At 34.1% G+C, this 15,472-nt stretch overlaps 1 long non-coding RNA gene across 1 annotated transcript in view; it reads right to left on the bottom strand.

The window, feature by feature from the left end:
* Positions 1-360: 360 nt before the first annotated feature.
* The window catches only part of LOC139362148 (uncharacterized), a 28,497-nt gene continuing 13,385 nt past the window's right edge, over positions 361-15,472 (bottom strand). The window contains exons 2-3 of the long non-coding RNA XR_011620485.1: positions 822-1,009; positions 361-450 (exon numbers count right to left, since the gene is read on the bottom strand). This is a non-coding gene — a long non-coding RNA (uncharacterized lncRNA). The remainder of the gene's footprint in view (positions 451-821; positions 1,010-15,472) is intronic.

Raw genomic sequence — 15,472 nt, 5'->3', positions numbered from 1 at the left:
TCTCAATGTTTTCAAAGTTTATCACAATGATAATATAATTAGGAAAATGATGTTTGGTGATAATAGAGCAATTTTCCTAACACAAAAAGAAAATCTAATATTCCTTGCTAGGCAGGGATGATGAGGTGGGACACTTGTAAAAAGAAAAGAGAGAATTGTGACAGGAATGAGAGCCTCTGATTATTGTTCCCCTTTGAATGATTACAACGTGTACTGGAGATGATAAATTGCCCAGATAGGTAACGTGAAATTTCATAGAGATTTTTTTCTCACTTATATGAAACTACTGAAGACGGCAACCTAGGTGACTGTCCTTCCCTAAAATGGGGCAGTCAACCACAGTAGAGAAAAAATAACTACCTCGCAGGTCTAGGCAGATGTAAGGCCTATGTGGTCTTCACCATGGTTGTCCTCATATCAACAAAGGGATGAAGAGAGCCGCAGATTTGCCTGTATTTAAGGAGATTCCAAAGGTAGTCAAGAATTACGAACCTGTAGGCCGGGCGCGGTGGCTCACGCCTGTAATCCCAGCACTTTGGGAGGCCGAGGCGGGCGGATCACAAGGTCAGGAGATCGAGACCACGGTGAAACCCCGTCTCTACTAAAAATACAAAAAATTAGCCGGGCGCGGTGGCGGGCGCCTGTAGTCCCAGCTACTCAGGAGGCTGAGGCAGGAGAATGGCGGGAACCCGGGAGGCGGAGCTTGCAGTGAGCCTAGATCGCGCCACTGCACTCCAGCCTGGGAGACAGAGCGAGACTCCGTCTCAAAAACAAACAAACAAACAAACAATCAAAAAAAAAAAAAAAAAAGAATTACGAACCTGTGTGCCTGCTTCGTGGTTACTGTGTTGTAAGCCAGGAAAACTCACACTAGAGGCTGCAATGTGAACAGATCAACCCAGGAGCAGCTGGAGAAGACATCTGAACCTCTGAGGATCATTGGTGCCAGTAAGAGCTGATGTAGGGCAGATTCAACCGGAGTAAACCACCCGCTCCCCTCAAGCACCCACTTTGCATTGTTTGTGATATGAAAATAGAAAAGAAGAAAGACCACAATATGAAAAAGCAGGGGGAAAAATCACCTTAGCATTGATTCCTTTCTGTCAATATAAGAAGGATATATGAGGTCCTGTGGATCATTTCTGGTAAGAGAAGAAAGAAATTGCAGGCAGAGAAATGCCTGGGGGAGGTGAGAGAGTGCTTAACTAGGAGTTAAACAAGAGATTGAGCTTAAAACTAGAAGTACCTAAGAAATGGAAAAATAAAGCAACTTTTATCTCTATATATTCCATTTTGATCCTATGTTGAGAAGTGGCCATTATTCTTTCCTTTTCTTCTCCTTCCCTCACCTTTCCCTACCGTTCCTCCTCCTCTTCTTCTCCTCCTTTTTTTTTTCCTTCTTTCTCTTCTCTACCTCTCCCTCCCCTTAGCTGTCAAGTTATGTATATATTATACATTCATAGATATGCCCTCCCTCCCCCTTATCTATCACGCTGTGTATATACTGTACATTTATACATATGCATGTACATAATCTATTTCAATATCTATGTATAACTATATACATATAATGTATATTACATATAATTGTATAATATATGTGATGTTATTAATAATTAGTTAACAAAATTTGTTTATGTAGTAAGGTATATGTGTGTTTGTGTATATGCGTGTATATCTATTTAAACTCTTAATATACATATTTATATACGTATATGTATTTTTTATATTTCTATGTTGTATGCATACATATATATTCTTAAAAACAGGGTTGATGTAGTATTTCAATTTTTACACAAAATGGAACCAAGAGCTCTGAGACACCAATATATTTCGGCTTTGTCCTATTTTAGTGCATGTCTAAATCTATTACTTTGAAATCCTTTTCACCCTATCTGTGCTATGTGGTAAAAGCGACACTAACTTCTGCCTCTTCTTTTGATAAAATCCCATCTTTTAACTCATTTTCTATTTTTAACCCATTAAGTTTGGCTCTGAGAAGCACTGTCGTGTAATCTTTACTCAGCACAAGATGTGTCCATGCGTTTACTGCTGCCGGCACTTTCCTCATCTCTTCTCATCCTCCCCCACTTTCAGGCCTGCCTTCAATCCTGTTACTCTTCCCAAGTAACAAGCTGCGGCTGTCGCTGTAGCAGTAGCCTTTTCCACTGGTGCAAAAGAGGGTCAGAGCCCACGAGAATATGCACCTCTGCACTTCAGCACAAACAGCAGCTGTGCAAGGCCCAACAAGCAGGCAATGGAAGGCTCACTGTATCATAGATTTGCCTAAAATATGCCCTCCTATTCTAAACCCTCAGGGATTCATTTTTGTCATTTTCTTATGTGTTATCAAGCAGTTTTACTAGAGAGAAAGTTAATTACGAATTTGTAATAATATTTTGCCAGAGTGAGAAATAGCATTTCTATGAAGATTTTTCACTTCTAAACTGCTGTAAGCTTTCTATTATCCCAACAGCTTTCCTACAAGAAGCTGCAAGAGTTTTCATTTTGAAGTTAATCTTATTTTAGCCTCAGATGCTCTCAATTAGCTGCTGTCTTTGTTTCATGAGAAATTGCTTTTGATTAGCAGATTTCTTTGTTTACATGGTTGCTCCGACCACACTGACACAGAAAAGCTAATTTGCTACCCAACTGCTTCTCTCCTACGTTAAAGATGGCTAGAGTATTACAGAGAATTTTGCTTGTATTTAAGTTATCAAGTAGTAAAATATGCCTGAAGTTTTATCAGATAGAGATTATTCTCTTATAAATCATATCACATCTTTATGTAAGCTTAAATTCAGTCACCAATTCTTAAAATAGGGAGAAAAAGTGAGAAGAACTTTTTATAACGTTAATTATAGCTATAACATTGAACATTAAAATACTGTATTTTTAAGTAATATTTGTAAATTCTAAGTATCAACCTCCTACATTTAGGGTATTGGAGAAACGGATTCTCCATACGGAATCTTTTCTTCTCTGAAAGATGTTTATGATTCAGAAGCAATGGTCAAAATATAAATAAATAACATTACAAACAAGAGTTTGTCATATGACAAACAAAAAATGCCATCGGGGTAAGACAAAATAGATCATGCTTAAATGTTTATTATTCACCAATGTTTGAGCAATGCAAATATAAAAACAATAAAGCCTTCTTAAATTAAGAGTCCAATTGGTATATTTCTGAAATTATCTCTCTGCTCATTTATTTGCACACTAATTAGTAATATACATATATTTCAATTTTTAGAGTTATTTATTTTGTGATGGTGATCTAAATTTTTGCATTAATATTATTTTTAATTGATGAATCATAGTTGTATACATTATGTGGTACAAGGTGGTGATTTGTTATATGCGAACAATGGAGAATGACTAAGCCAAGCTGATTAATACATATAACACCTCACTTATTTAATCTTTTGTGGTGAAACATTCAAAATTTAGTATCTCAGTTATTTTAAAATATGTAGTAGATTATTTTTGATCAGAGTCACTTTGTTCTGCAATATATATCAAGCTTTTAAGCCAGTTGAATTTATCAACATTTTCCCTCTGGATATTTATTTTTCCCTGTTTTTCATGAATTAGTTCATCCCTATTTCAATGTATTAGAAAATGTTAACCATTTAACGTTAAACATATCATTAAATAGCATGGTATTTGAAAGGTCTTTCTTTCCTCCATGTTTTTTTCTTTCCTTCCTTCCTTCCTCCCTTCCTCCCTCCCTCCCTCCTTCCCTCCCTCCCTCCCTCCCTCCCTCCCTTCCTTCCTTCCTTCCTTCCTTCCTTCCTTCCTTCCTTCCTTCCTTCCTTCCTTCCTTCCTTCCTTCCTTCTTTTGTTCTTCTCCTTCTCCAACTCCTCCTTCTCCTCCTCTTCCTTCTCTTTCTTTCCCTTTCTTTCTTTCTTTCTTTCTTTCTTTCTTTCTTTCTTTCTTTCTTTCTTTCTTTCTTTCTTTCTTTCTTTCTTTCTTTTTCTTTCTTTCTTCTTTCTCTTCTCAAAATAGTAGGCAAGCAATTTTAATACTACATTTATTAATTTCTATTGTATACCTATTACTAAAAACATACAATTCTATTCCAAAGAGAAATAACTTCTAAAGAAATCAAGCTGAGGTATGAGAACTGCTCAGGTACGTGTATTGAATTGGATGTGTAGTTGTTGCTACATAAATGAAAACTCTTCTGTTGTTGAGTCTATTGTAGTGGAGGTTATCAAATATTTAACAGTATGGGTCCACTTTAGCTCAGTCAACCAGTTATATTTCTTTTTCATAAATGAGATATTTTGGGACATTTATGCACTCCATTGCTTTTTTATATCCAAAATTTTCTGTCAAAAAACCTTTCTCTGTCCATATCTAGAAAAATATAGATGGTAATGTAGGGAAAACCAGTCTGAGCACAGTTATTGAAACTGAGTGGAAAAATTTGCATTAGAATTTTGGGGAAACTAAAATAAATAAAAATAAACAGTTCACTTCATGATAAATATTTCAATAGATCTTTGAATATGATGCCCCAACACAAGAAATACTTTATGATGTCTGTAATAGTGAATGTACGTCTAGATAATACAAATTGACTTTAATGGAATATATATATATATATATATATATATATATATATATATATATATATATGTAGAGAGAGAGAAAGAGAGAGCTAGGTATGAGGATTTGTGGTTTGAAAATTCATCTGTATTACATCCCTTCTTTGATTAGTCTATGCAACTTATATTACAATGAGAAAATACCCTCTTTCAATCCCATTGTGTCTTCAACAAAGAAAAAGTTGATTGTTTTGATATTTGCCTAGTGTATCACCTTTTAAATCACTGAGAATCATAACTTTAAATGGAAACTTCCAATTGAAAAGCACTTTAAGTGATTCCCTTCCCCCTTGCGCTTCCCAGCCAACAGACACATGAAAAATGCTCATCATCACTGGCCATCAGAGAAATGCAAATCAAAACCACAATGAGATACCATCTCACACCAGTTAGAATGGCAATCATTACAAAGTCAGGAAACAACAGGTGCTGGAGAGGATGTGGAGAAATAGGAACACTTTTACACTATTGGTGGGATTGTAAACTAGTTCAACCATTATGGAAAACAGTATGGCGATTCCTCAAGGATCTAGAACTAGAAGTACCATATGACCCAGCCATCCCATTACTGGGGATATACCCAAAGGATTATAAATCATGCTGCTATAAAGACACATGCACACGTGTGTTTATTGCGGCACTATTCACAATAGCAAAGACTTGGAATCAACCCAAATGTCCATCAGTGACAGACTGGATTAAGAAAATGTGGCACATATACACCATGGAATACTATGCAGCCATAAAAAAGGATGAGTTTGTGTCCTTTGTAGGGACATGGATGCAGCTGGAAACCATCATTCTCAGCAAACTATCACAAGAACAGAAAACCAAACACCGCATGTTCTCACTCATAGGTGGGAACTGAACAATGAGATCACTTGGACTCGGGAAGGGGAACATCATACATCGGGGCCTATCATGGGGAGGGGGGAGGGGAGAGGGATTGCATTGGGAGTTATACCTGATGTAAATGACGAGTTGATGGGTGCTGACGAGTTTTTGGGTGCAGCACGCCAACATGGCACAAGTATACATATGTAACAAACCTGCACGTTATCCACATGTACCCTAGAACTTAAAGTATAATTTAAAAAAAAAGAAAAAAAGAAAAAGAAAAAGTGGAAAAAAAAGAAAAGAAAAGCACTTTAAACTTTAGTTAGGAATACAAATTATTCATTCTTAAATTGAGTTGAAAATGTATCTGTGTGGATGTCATGGGTTTTGTCATTGCAAAGTCTAAGCAAAATTGAAAGAGCATGAAGTTTCTCCTTTCTTCTATCTCCTTTCTATATTTCTTGCCTATTTCTTGAGACACTAATTCCTGTATTCCCTGTATTGTATTCTACATTTTTAGTAGCCTTACCCTCTGGATATTTAATGTGGAATTTTAAATATTCAAAAGAACGAAAAGTCAAATATATAGTTTTAAGCACCAACAACCAATCTAGGTAAAGGACATTTTATAAATTTGAGTTGGGGTCTTGTGCCTTCAATAAGACTGCAAGGGCTGTTTGTAGTGTTCAAATATAAGACTAAACCTAGTCTTTGATATTAACTTTATTATATCTCACATATATGTAGACTGAAGACAGAAAGAAATAATACTTAACAATAAAATCAAAATAAAGAAAATAAAAATAGGATTTAATCTCTCCACATGGGAAAACTTGTTAAAAATTTTGTGTGTAAACTTCTTATTTTTTTTCCAATAACATACAAACACACATTCAGTCACACATTTGTGGTAAAACTAGCTTCAGGGTTGTTATCTGTATGTCTAACACTGCAAATTTAGCAAGATAACGTAAGTCACCTCTAGGCTAATAAATATTCATAAACTATATTTTACCTGGAAGGACTAAGTTATTATTTGGAATCTAACAAAGTCCCTAGAACGGCACTTCTTATTTGTACAAAAATACTATTATTCTCTGCATTGCTGTTAAGAATGTCTTTACAGCTTATTCACGGTCCACTCCTTTCACATATTTACTTCAGAAGAATTTCCAAAGTAAAAATACAGTTGTAAATCAATATTAAATGATATTCATTTGATAAAAGCATAATTCCTACATCAAGTTACAAAGTCCCGTGCTTGTGTAAGAGTTTCTTCTTTCAACATACGCTTTCCTACTCCAGAATACATGCTGTTAAACCCTTCTTTTTCATCAATAGAAACAGAAATAGATCACATAGAAAGGAATTGCTTGATTTGATTTTGCCTCTTGTGAATCCATTTTTATGCTTAACCTCAAGAGTAAGGAAGTCATTTTTAAAAACATAATATCTTCCTATAAAATCCTATAAAATGTAAAGAATTTTTATTTTATTTCACATAATATATTTTGCTTATATTTAAACTAGCATACAGGTTGAGCTGTATTGAACAAACCAACATTATTCAGACAAAAAAATAATTCAAATTAGAAGACAATCACTTCATTTTAAATAACTGATCAATTCTCCTTGGTCGTGAACGTGTGTGAGAGTGTTCCTAGAGATAGAAGAGTAGGGTGTTGGAGGGGAGAAAGAGACAGAGAGAAAGGTATACCATACATGAATTAAAAGTGTGAGCATGTGTGTAAATTATTAAGTATACTCAACAGTTAGAAACATATAAATTTAAGTGAAAATTAAAATTTAAATATGTTTTAGGTGTAAATGTAATGATTAAGACACAAATAGAAGCTGATAAAAATTCAATGTTGCATAATGAAAAGAAAAACAGTAAAATAAGTTAGTTCACAAAGCTGCCGGTGCATTCCAAAGTCACATTAGATTCCACATGCAGCTTTCTTGAATGCTCATATTATCTCTACTCTTTCCATCTCCATCATGAAATCACATATGATGACCACTATTATCTCTGATTCCAGGAGAAGAAAGATTTGATTCCTTAATAAATTAAACCGATTCCAAAAATGATGAATAAAAATGAGTATTACCTCCATAACAGAGCAATGAGTATAAGAAAACTCTGAGGCAGCAACTGCCTTGATCTAAGTTGGGTGCTAGACCAAACATTGGCCTGAGTGAAGGAAGATAAGTTTCCCTGAGATAAAATTGAAGAAATGTTGCCCTGAGAAACTGGAGTAAATATTGAAAAACCGAACAAAAGAAATCTACAACACAAAATAAACAAAATCAATACAACCAAAAAAAAAAAAAAAAAAGAAAGAAATTGTATGTTATTTTGTAGTAGAGTATATTTATTGAACAAATGGAAATGAGTGGCACATTCATTACATAGGAACTCTAGCTTCTTCTTGATAAATGTGAAACCAAACATAAACAAAAATATCACAATCTCAAAGCTGCAAACCACTACCAGGAGCCTGCACCTGTAATTCTTTGACTTTGAGGGACACATAGCACAGAGCAACAAGAGAACTTTGCTATTATAGAGGCTATGAGACTATGAGATATGTGAAATAAACATGGAACTATTTTCCCAGAGGTAAATGTACCTTTAGAAATGACAGAAATTAAACTAAGGAATCTAAGGAAAGGTTCTATCACAGAAGAAAGACTGAACTCTTGGAGACCAAACCCACTATCAAGATTTAATAAGAAAAGAGGTGAATGTTTTGTTTTCATATCAAAGAGCATGATGAACGGTCCTAACAGGCTTAAGAAAAGAGGTCAGCAAAAGGATTTGAGTACTCTTGGATTGGTTAGTAAGATACTACCTTAACTCACATTGAAACTATAAGTGAAATCTCCCAAAAGAGAAATTGTATTTATAAAATGGTTGAATTAAACTCTGAAGGCTCCTGGGCTTAGAAAATTACTCTTGATAAGAAGTTGAAAGTAAACAAATAAACTTAACAAGAAGATGAGAGAAAGGTATGCAGATCTTAGAGTAGAAGCATGGGAGATCTTCATGAAATAGAGAGATTCATAAATTGAGAAAAAGGAAGGACATGGGCTATGAAGAAGTAAAAATTCGTGGGTGATGGGGAATGTATAGGTTAAGAATGAAATGGTAAAAGATGATACAGTTCAGAGAAGGGGAGCCAAGCAGGATCACATCAGAGTCCAAAGTTAATTTAGATGATGGAGTAACTATGAGAAGATACATTCTGGAAGGATCTACTCCATCATCAAAAGCAGACATTTACTTGTAAAAATATGACAATAGGTGAATTACTCCCCAAAGCACACTGCCTTTTTCTCATATTTAAATCTATTAATTTTATTTCCTTTGGTCCCTATATTCCTGACACCATAATGCTGAGCCAGATGTGACCTCAACCTTGAAGACCTTGCACTTTATTATGAACAATGATGCTTTCTTGATAATTACTTGAAGGAAATAATTTGTTGAAAGTGACAATTTCTTAAAAGATTACAATATTTTTATAAGTCTAAGTTACAATATATAACAGAGTCTCCACTGCTGCTGTGTCCTGCCTAGGGGTTTCTTAAACCTTTGCTTAAGAGTGAAAACCCAACTATTTCTTTCTTTATTCTCTCTTTTTTTTTTTTTTTTTTTCCCATTGGCAGAGATTGGTAGAACACCTCCAAATTGGACATGATCTCGCATGTTTTCTCATCTGTTCTTTTGTTCTTACTCTTATGTCTATCCAAGCAGTCTAAACAATTCTGAACTCAGATTTCAGCGTAGGGGGAAGAGATGGTGAAAACAAAAAGGTCCCATGCTCACGATTTTGTCAAGTTTAAGCATTGTATTGCAAACAATGCCCTTCCTGGCCCAATTCAGTGTCTGCAATGAGAATTAGGCAGAATCCACACTTACCAGTAAAATAACTACTTTTATATTAAGTTGGCAACTCTGTTGTGCTTGTATTTTCCCAAGGGTTTTCATAGAAGGGATGTCTGTGGCCTAAGGTAGGATTTGATGTTCTTTTCTCTTCTCACTATAGGAATATGGCTACTTTACTATAATCGCTCATTTATTATTCTACATTTAACATCCTGATTTATTTCTTCTCGAAGCATCTTCAAAAATTACTGATACTTGACTAATTGTCTTAATCTAAATTTTCTTTGAAACCATAGGACTAAATTAATCCTAGTCAAGAAATTTGAGCCCCATTTGTAGGTACTCATTTTATTTGTCACTTTTAGATTTTCTTTCCCTAATATAAATGTTTATTCTGCCTAGTTCAGATGTAAATTTTAAAAGTTCCATGTATTTATCATAAAATCCACTCTTAAAATGGCAAAGTAAATATAAAATAAATATATTTGATGGTTAAATAAATACGATATCAAAAAAAAGATAAACTTGAATGTAATAGCTCCAGTGAATTTAACTAAAAATAACTTAAATCTTTAGCAGAGAGCATTGAATTAAATTGCATTTAAATAACCAATTACTACCGTCTGAAAATCGAATGACTTTCAGTCACAAATAGCGTTTAAATTGAAAAATAAAATTAGATAACGAACATATAAAAACATGCCAAACATTGCCAATAAACAAATTGGTGAAAAGTTAAAGTTACCAATGTGATGTATGTGATCTAGGCAAGTTTTAGTATGATTATTGCTATGTCAAAAACAAAACCTATAAATTGGATATCAAAAACTAAAGCTGCAAAGATATACATTAAACTAGCAAAGATTGTCCTATCTGGTGATAGAAATCTTGGTGATGTTTTTTCTCCTCCTTCTCTTTCTTTTTCTCTTTCTCCTTCTCTTCCACTTCTCCTTTATTCTTCTTCTATTTTTAAACTTATGATAGTGTGAATTGTTTTAATAATTTAAAAATATACATTTTAACATAATAAAACAAGAAAAAATAATTATCACATTACCTTTGTATAACAGAAAAAAAATTGGGGATATTACCATTGTTTTGGATTGCTTTTTCTAGGTTTGGTAAAATTCTTAAAACTTGCATGCCTAGGCTTTCTTCCTCTTTAAGGTGTGAAGTGTTTTAATTGATAAAAGAATATAAATAAAGAAAAAATATCTCAGTGCATGGCTTTTAAAAATAAAATTAAAGTAATGATAGCTCAATCTATGCATTTATTTATTTTTTCACAAATTTACTAATTGCATGTCAGGTGCTATACTAGGCTCCTGGAATTCAAAAAGGTATAGCCATATCCCTGCTGAAAGATCAGATCCAACCAGCCTCTTGGATGTCTTACTACTCAACCATGAACCATTAGTTTCATCAGCAGTGTAGTTGTCTTTATTAGTTAAAAGAGACTTCCTTTTTTCTCTGCTATATTTATTTTTAGAAAATATACAAGTTCTCTATTTTTATTTAAAGGCAAGTTTTTAACATTTTATTTTGTATACCATAGATGTTACATGTTCTTTAATTATGCTATTGAAAACTCTTCATGCCATTAAGCATAAAATTGAGTTTAAATCATATATCAGGATACAATTTTGAACACCAGCATACATCATTTTCTCATTGTTTTTCTGCCTTTCCCTCCCCATCATTCAAACAGATAGTCATTGCCTAAATCAAGAAGAATGTACACCAGTCTCTCTGGATTTTCGGTTCCAAAAGCACAAACAATTAGGAGGATTCTAGAAAAGGTGTATGGTTAAGTACAAGAAGTTTCAAGGCCGTGAAAATGTCTTGGCCAAAGAGAGTAAAGAACGTAGCTTTATCTCTGAAGTGTGAGATTCTACAAAAATGGGAAATGAATGAGGGTACAGGATTGGGCTGAGAGTAATGCTGGCAGGAGTTTAATACTGAAATTAATTGTATTGTTTTAAATAGCCTCTAGTTGCCCTACCTTGCTTCCTTTCACTAATTGATATCTCTAAGTCTTAGCACACATGCTGTGCATAGAAAGACACCAACCCAGCTCTAGAACTGGACACAGGATCAAAATCAGTCTGTTGTGCATTTGTAGTGCCACTGATTGACTCAGAAGTGGTTATTGGCTCAGAAATGGTTATGATCTCAGCCAGGTGAATAACAAACTACCAGGAACCTTTGTTAAAACAATTGTCAAAGAGAATTTCTCTCTTCACCAGGATAACTTTGGTAAACATAAAAGAAAAGAATCTGCTCACAGATTCAGCCAAATGAGAGGAGAGTATATCTGAGATGGTAAAGGAAAGCGAATCAATCCTGTATTATTTTCTGATTCAGTCACACCTATGGGAGAGAAACTGGTTTTAAGCACCGGTAGCAGTGAGAAAACAGAAACCCCGGGAGAAGATAGCTCTGTTCTGTCTGTATTCTGGCAGAATCAGAAAGTGAAATAAGTAAGTAAGCACACAGTGAACCATAGAGTCAAAGATGTAATGCCAACTATTAAAATGAGCATCTCAACAGACTCCTTCAAATCTAAAATGCCTGTGCAATAAATTCACAACCCAGGGGAAGTGGAATGACAACAATGGATCTGGGCTGTAAATGAAAAATAAGTTGTAGAAAAAATAGTTTACCATCCTTGTACACGTGAGTTGACCGACTAAGAATCGTACACAATACATATTGTGTAGCCTATCCGGTTGAAGGCAATTCTGAAATACTTGGAAAGTCTAAGAGATATTTCTCTGGAGGCATTTAGCATTTCACATAAGTAGTTTCCATAAAGTTCTTTCTTGAGGCGAGAGATAGATTAAGTGTTCTTTTGAGATTCTTTTCAGAATAATGGTTCAATAGTATTTGCTTTCATGTTCAGTATAAAAGTTAGTGTTTATATTTCAAAACCAGTGGCCTTTATGATTTCTAAAATTCTGTGACAGTATGATTATTTATATAGGAAAAAACTTGAGTCTCCTTAAGCACAGCATAATAAAAGTCATGTAGCATAGAAGAATTAAATTTTCTTTTTCATCTTTGGTCACTGCTGTTTTAGATAGCATGGCATACTTGTTCATAGCTCATCCAAAGCAAACTTGTGTAGTAAGTGAAAGCAGTAAGCTTTTGGTGGCTCTCTTTGTTTAAATAACAACTAGGCATCTATAATCATCATGGTGACTTTTGGCTCTCTTCACTCTGACAAGGACATGTGATACATTACATCACAATTAAGAGTCTGAAAAGACACTAAAAAGACAGGATCACAGTCCATTCCTCCAGTTGTTAGCTGTAAGACTGGGAAAATTATTAACTCTGAAATTCTATTTCTTCATAAGTAAATTTACATAAGGGTTATTTCATTAAATAAAGTAAAAATCTGTAAAGTAGACACACATTTTAGACTCTTTTTAATTTCATATACTTCTTAATCAAACTTTCCTGAACCTAAACCAATTCATTGTATTCAATATTTGATTAAAATAAAATCTCAAACAGAATATGTTTTAAATAAAACAACCTAATTTATTTGGCCACCAAAATATTTCAAAACAATAATATAATGTTAAATGCTTTTTAATTATATTTAATCCTCATAACGTTTCTCATGGGTTAGTATATTTTCTGTTTTCCACGTGGGAAAACTGGAGCACAGTAAATTTAAGTAACTTTGCTTAAGGTCACACATTTTGGAAGTACCCAAAATAGGATCTAAACACAAGTCTGAGTTAAGTCCAAAACATTAATTCTGACTATGCTTTGCTATAGTCGTAGTTCTACTTATAATTGATATGACATTGAGATGAACCTGTAATATAAGGGACTGGGACAAAGTAATCTCTAAAGCACCTTGTGGTTGAAGAATTTCATTCTATGATACAATAACTAAGCATGCGGGTGATTCATTAATTATTTATTTTCACTCTCTCTCATTCTCGCTCTCTCTCTCAGACAAAACATAGTTTCTATGTAAAAGACGTAGAATCTGCTATGCTTCACTAATTCAAGTCTGTCTGTCTTTCTGTGTCAAGGGTCATTATGTTCTTCATTATTTGGAAGAAAAGCTGACTTTCCTTAAGTCTGTTGCTGAATCTGTCCTCTGTATAATAGATTCTCAGCCAATTACCTCTTTGTCTACAACACTCTCTTTTCTACATTTGCTCTTTCAGTTCTTTCACTGCTGGCAACCACATGAATCTGGGCATTAACATCCCACCTTCCCTGCAAGGTGCTGCTGGTCAGAATGACCTCAGTGAAGGATGTTGTAGGAAATGATGGGAAGTGAAGAGCTGGCAAGTTAAAGGGAAGTGCCATCTCTTCGCTTCCCACCATATGGTCTGTGCAAGAAAATTTACTGACTATTATAGATATTAAGATGATTTGTACCACAGCAAGTGCTGTGGGCTGACTTGGGTCAATTGTGAGCAGACAAATTATTCACAGGTTTGTTTAAATAGAATTCAATAGATTCGTAATTAGAGTTAGGTGAGTCCTATAGCTTCCTCCCTCCTCAACCTCCCTCACAATCTCAAAAGCAAATGAAATTTTATAAAAGCAAATTATGCTACCATAAATAACATTTTTATCAAATAATCTCCAAGTATTCATATTGTTTTCTATAAAGGCCCATTGAAACTTTAACTCCCTGTTTTCTGTTTGTTTTCATGCTAGACAATGACCTTGCATGAAATGAGCTCTTGAAAGAATGGTTTTCATAGTTTACTGACTAATTCAGCTAACTTCTTATGATATTTGACAACACAATCTTCCAAGGGTACCCCATGGGCTGTGAATTGAAGTTCAAATGGTATAGGTTGCAAGGTTCCCTAAATTCTGATACTCTTGCACATTCAAGCATCAAAGTGTTAGTATATTTCTAAGCAATTAATACATCTGGGAGCATTACTTATTCCTCAATAAAAAGTAATTCCTCATTTTTTTTTCTAATTAACAGTTCCTTTGTGCATGTGAGGGTAATGTAGCTTTAGATATTTAGGGCCTTCTAAATAACCTAACCCCCCTGGAATATGTACTGGTGATTAGAATACAACAGATGTTAGCAAATAACAAACATTTGGCAAAGACTTTGAAGTTTTATGTTTTGTCTATATCTTGGGTCTGTTCTAGTTGTCAGAGGATTCTCTCACTAGCCTATTCTCTAATTAAGAGCAGTCATAGATAACTGTATCATCTCTCTTTATAGAGCATATTTCTAGATGAGAAGTAGGGACAATTGTTCTTTTTCTTTAACTTTCATTTAATTTGTTTATGGAATAATAAAGTAGATAAATACATGTGGCTAAACTGTGAAAGACCTTTACTTGAAGTATATAATTAATACAGCAGGACTTTAGTGATGATAATGCAGCCAAACCATGGAAGACTAAGGCTGACAAGTCACAGATGTTGAGGAATCTAAGAGCTGTGAATTAAGAAAGACATTGACACAATCAGATAAAATTTAGATGTTGAAAATTATATTTAGAAACAAGAATAACTTAATATAGTTATTTATATGCTCTATGTAATTCATAAAAATATAATTTTGAGATATTAAAATCATTTCTTAAATTATGCTAAGTTTTCTTCTAAGCCCACCAGCCAAAGCACACTGGAGACACAGCCAGAGTTAAAGAAATTATTTTTATTTAGCCTCCTTAAGAGTTTATTAACTAATTTATTCAATAGTTAAATAAATTATTTTGTTTAGCATTTTGGAAGAGGTCTTAGAAATATTTCACAAAATGGAGTGAGGGGACACTTTTATTGGGTTTAGTCTTGTAGTGAATGATTCTAAGGAAGGTAAAGTGAAGACCAGCTATGAATTGGATGCTGTCAAGCAAACAGGGCATTTAGCAATTAGACAGTTCAGCAACATTTATTCAGGAGATTAGATCAATGAAGTTAGACCAAAGTGTCATTGTTTAAAAAAAAAAAAAAAAAGGAGCAATAACTCAAAAGGAGGGATTGTTATTCATTTTACAGTCATAGAGGGTTCATTGGAGAAGCATTATAGCCTTGTTGAAGTCTCATGGTTAACATTGCTTTATGTCCTGTTAGGAATAGCATAGCCTGTTTACCAACAGGAGTGGCTTTTGCTTTTGA

Source organism: Macaca nemestrina, chromosome 3 (genome assembly GCF_043159975.1).
Source record: "Macaca nemestrina isolate mMacNem1 chromosome 3, mMacNem.hap1, whole genome shotgun sequence".
Classification (NCBI taxonomy): Eukaryota; Metazoa; Chordata; class Mammalia; order Primates; family Cercopithecidae; genus Macaca; species Macaca nemestrina.
Note: the sequence above shows the minus strand (reverse complement) of the source record. Positions and strands in the feature narration are given on the sequence as shown.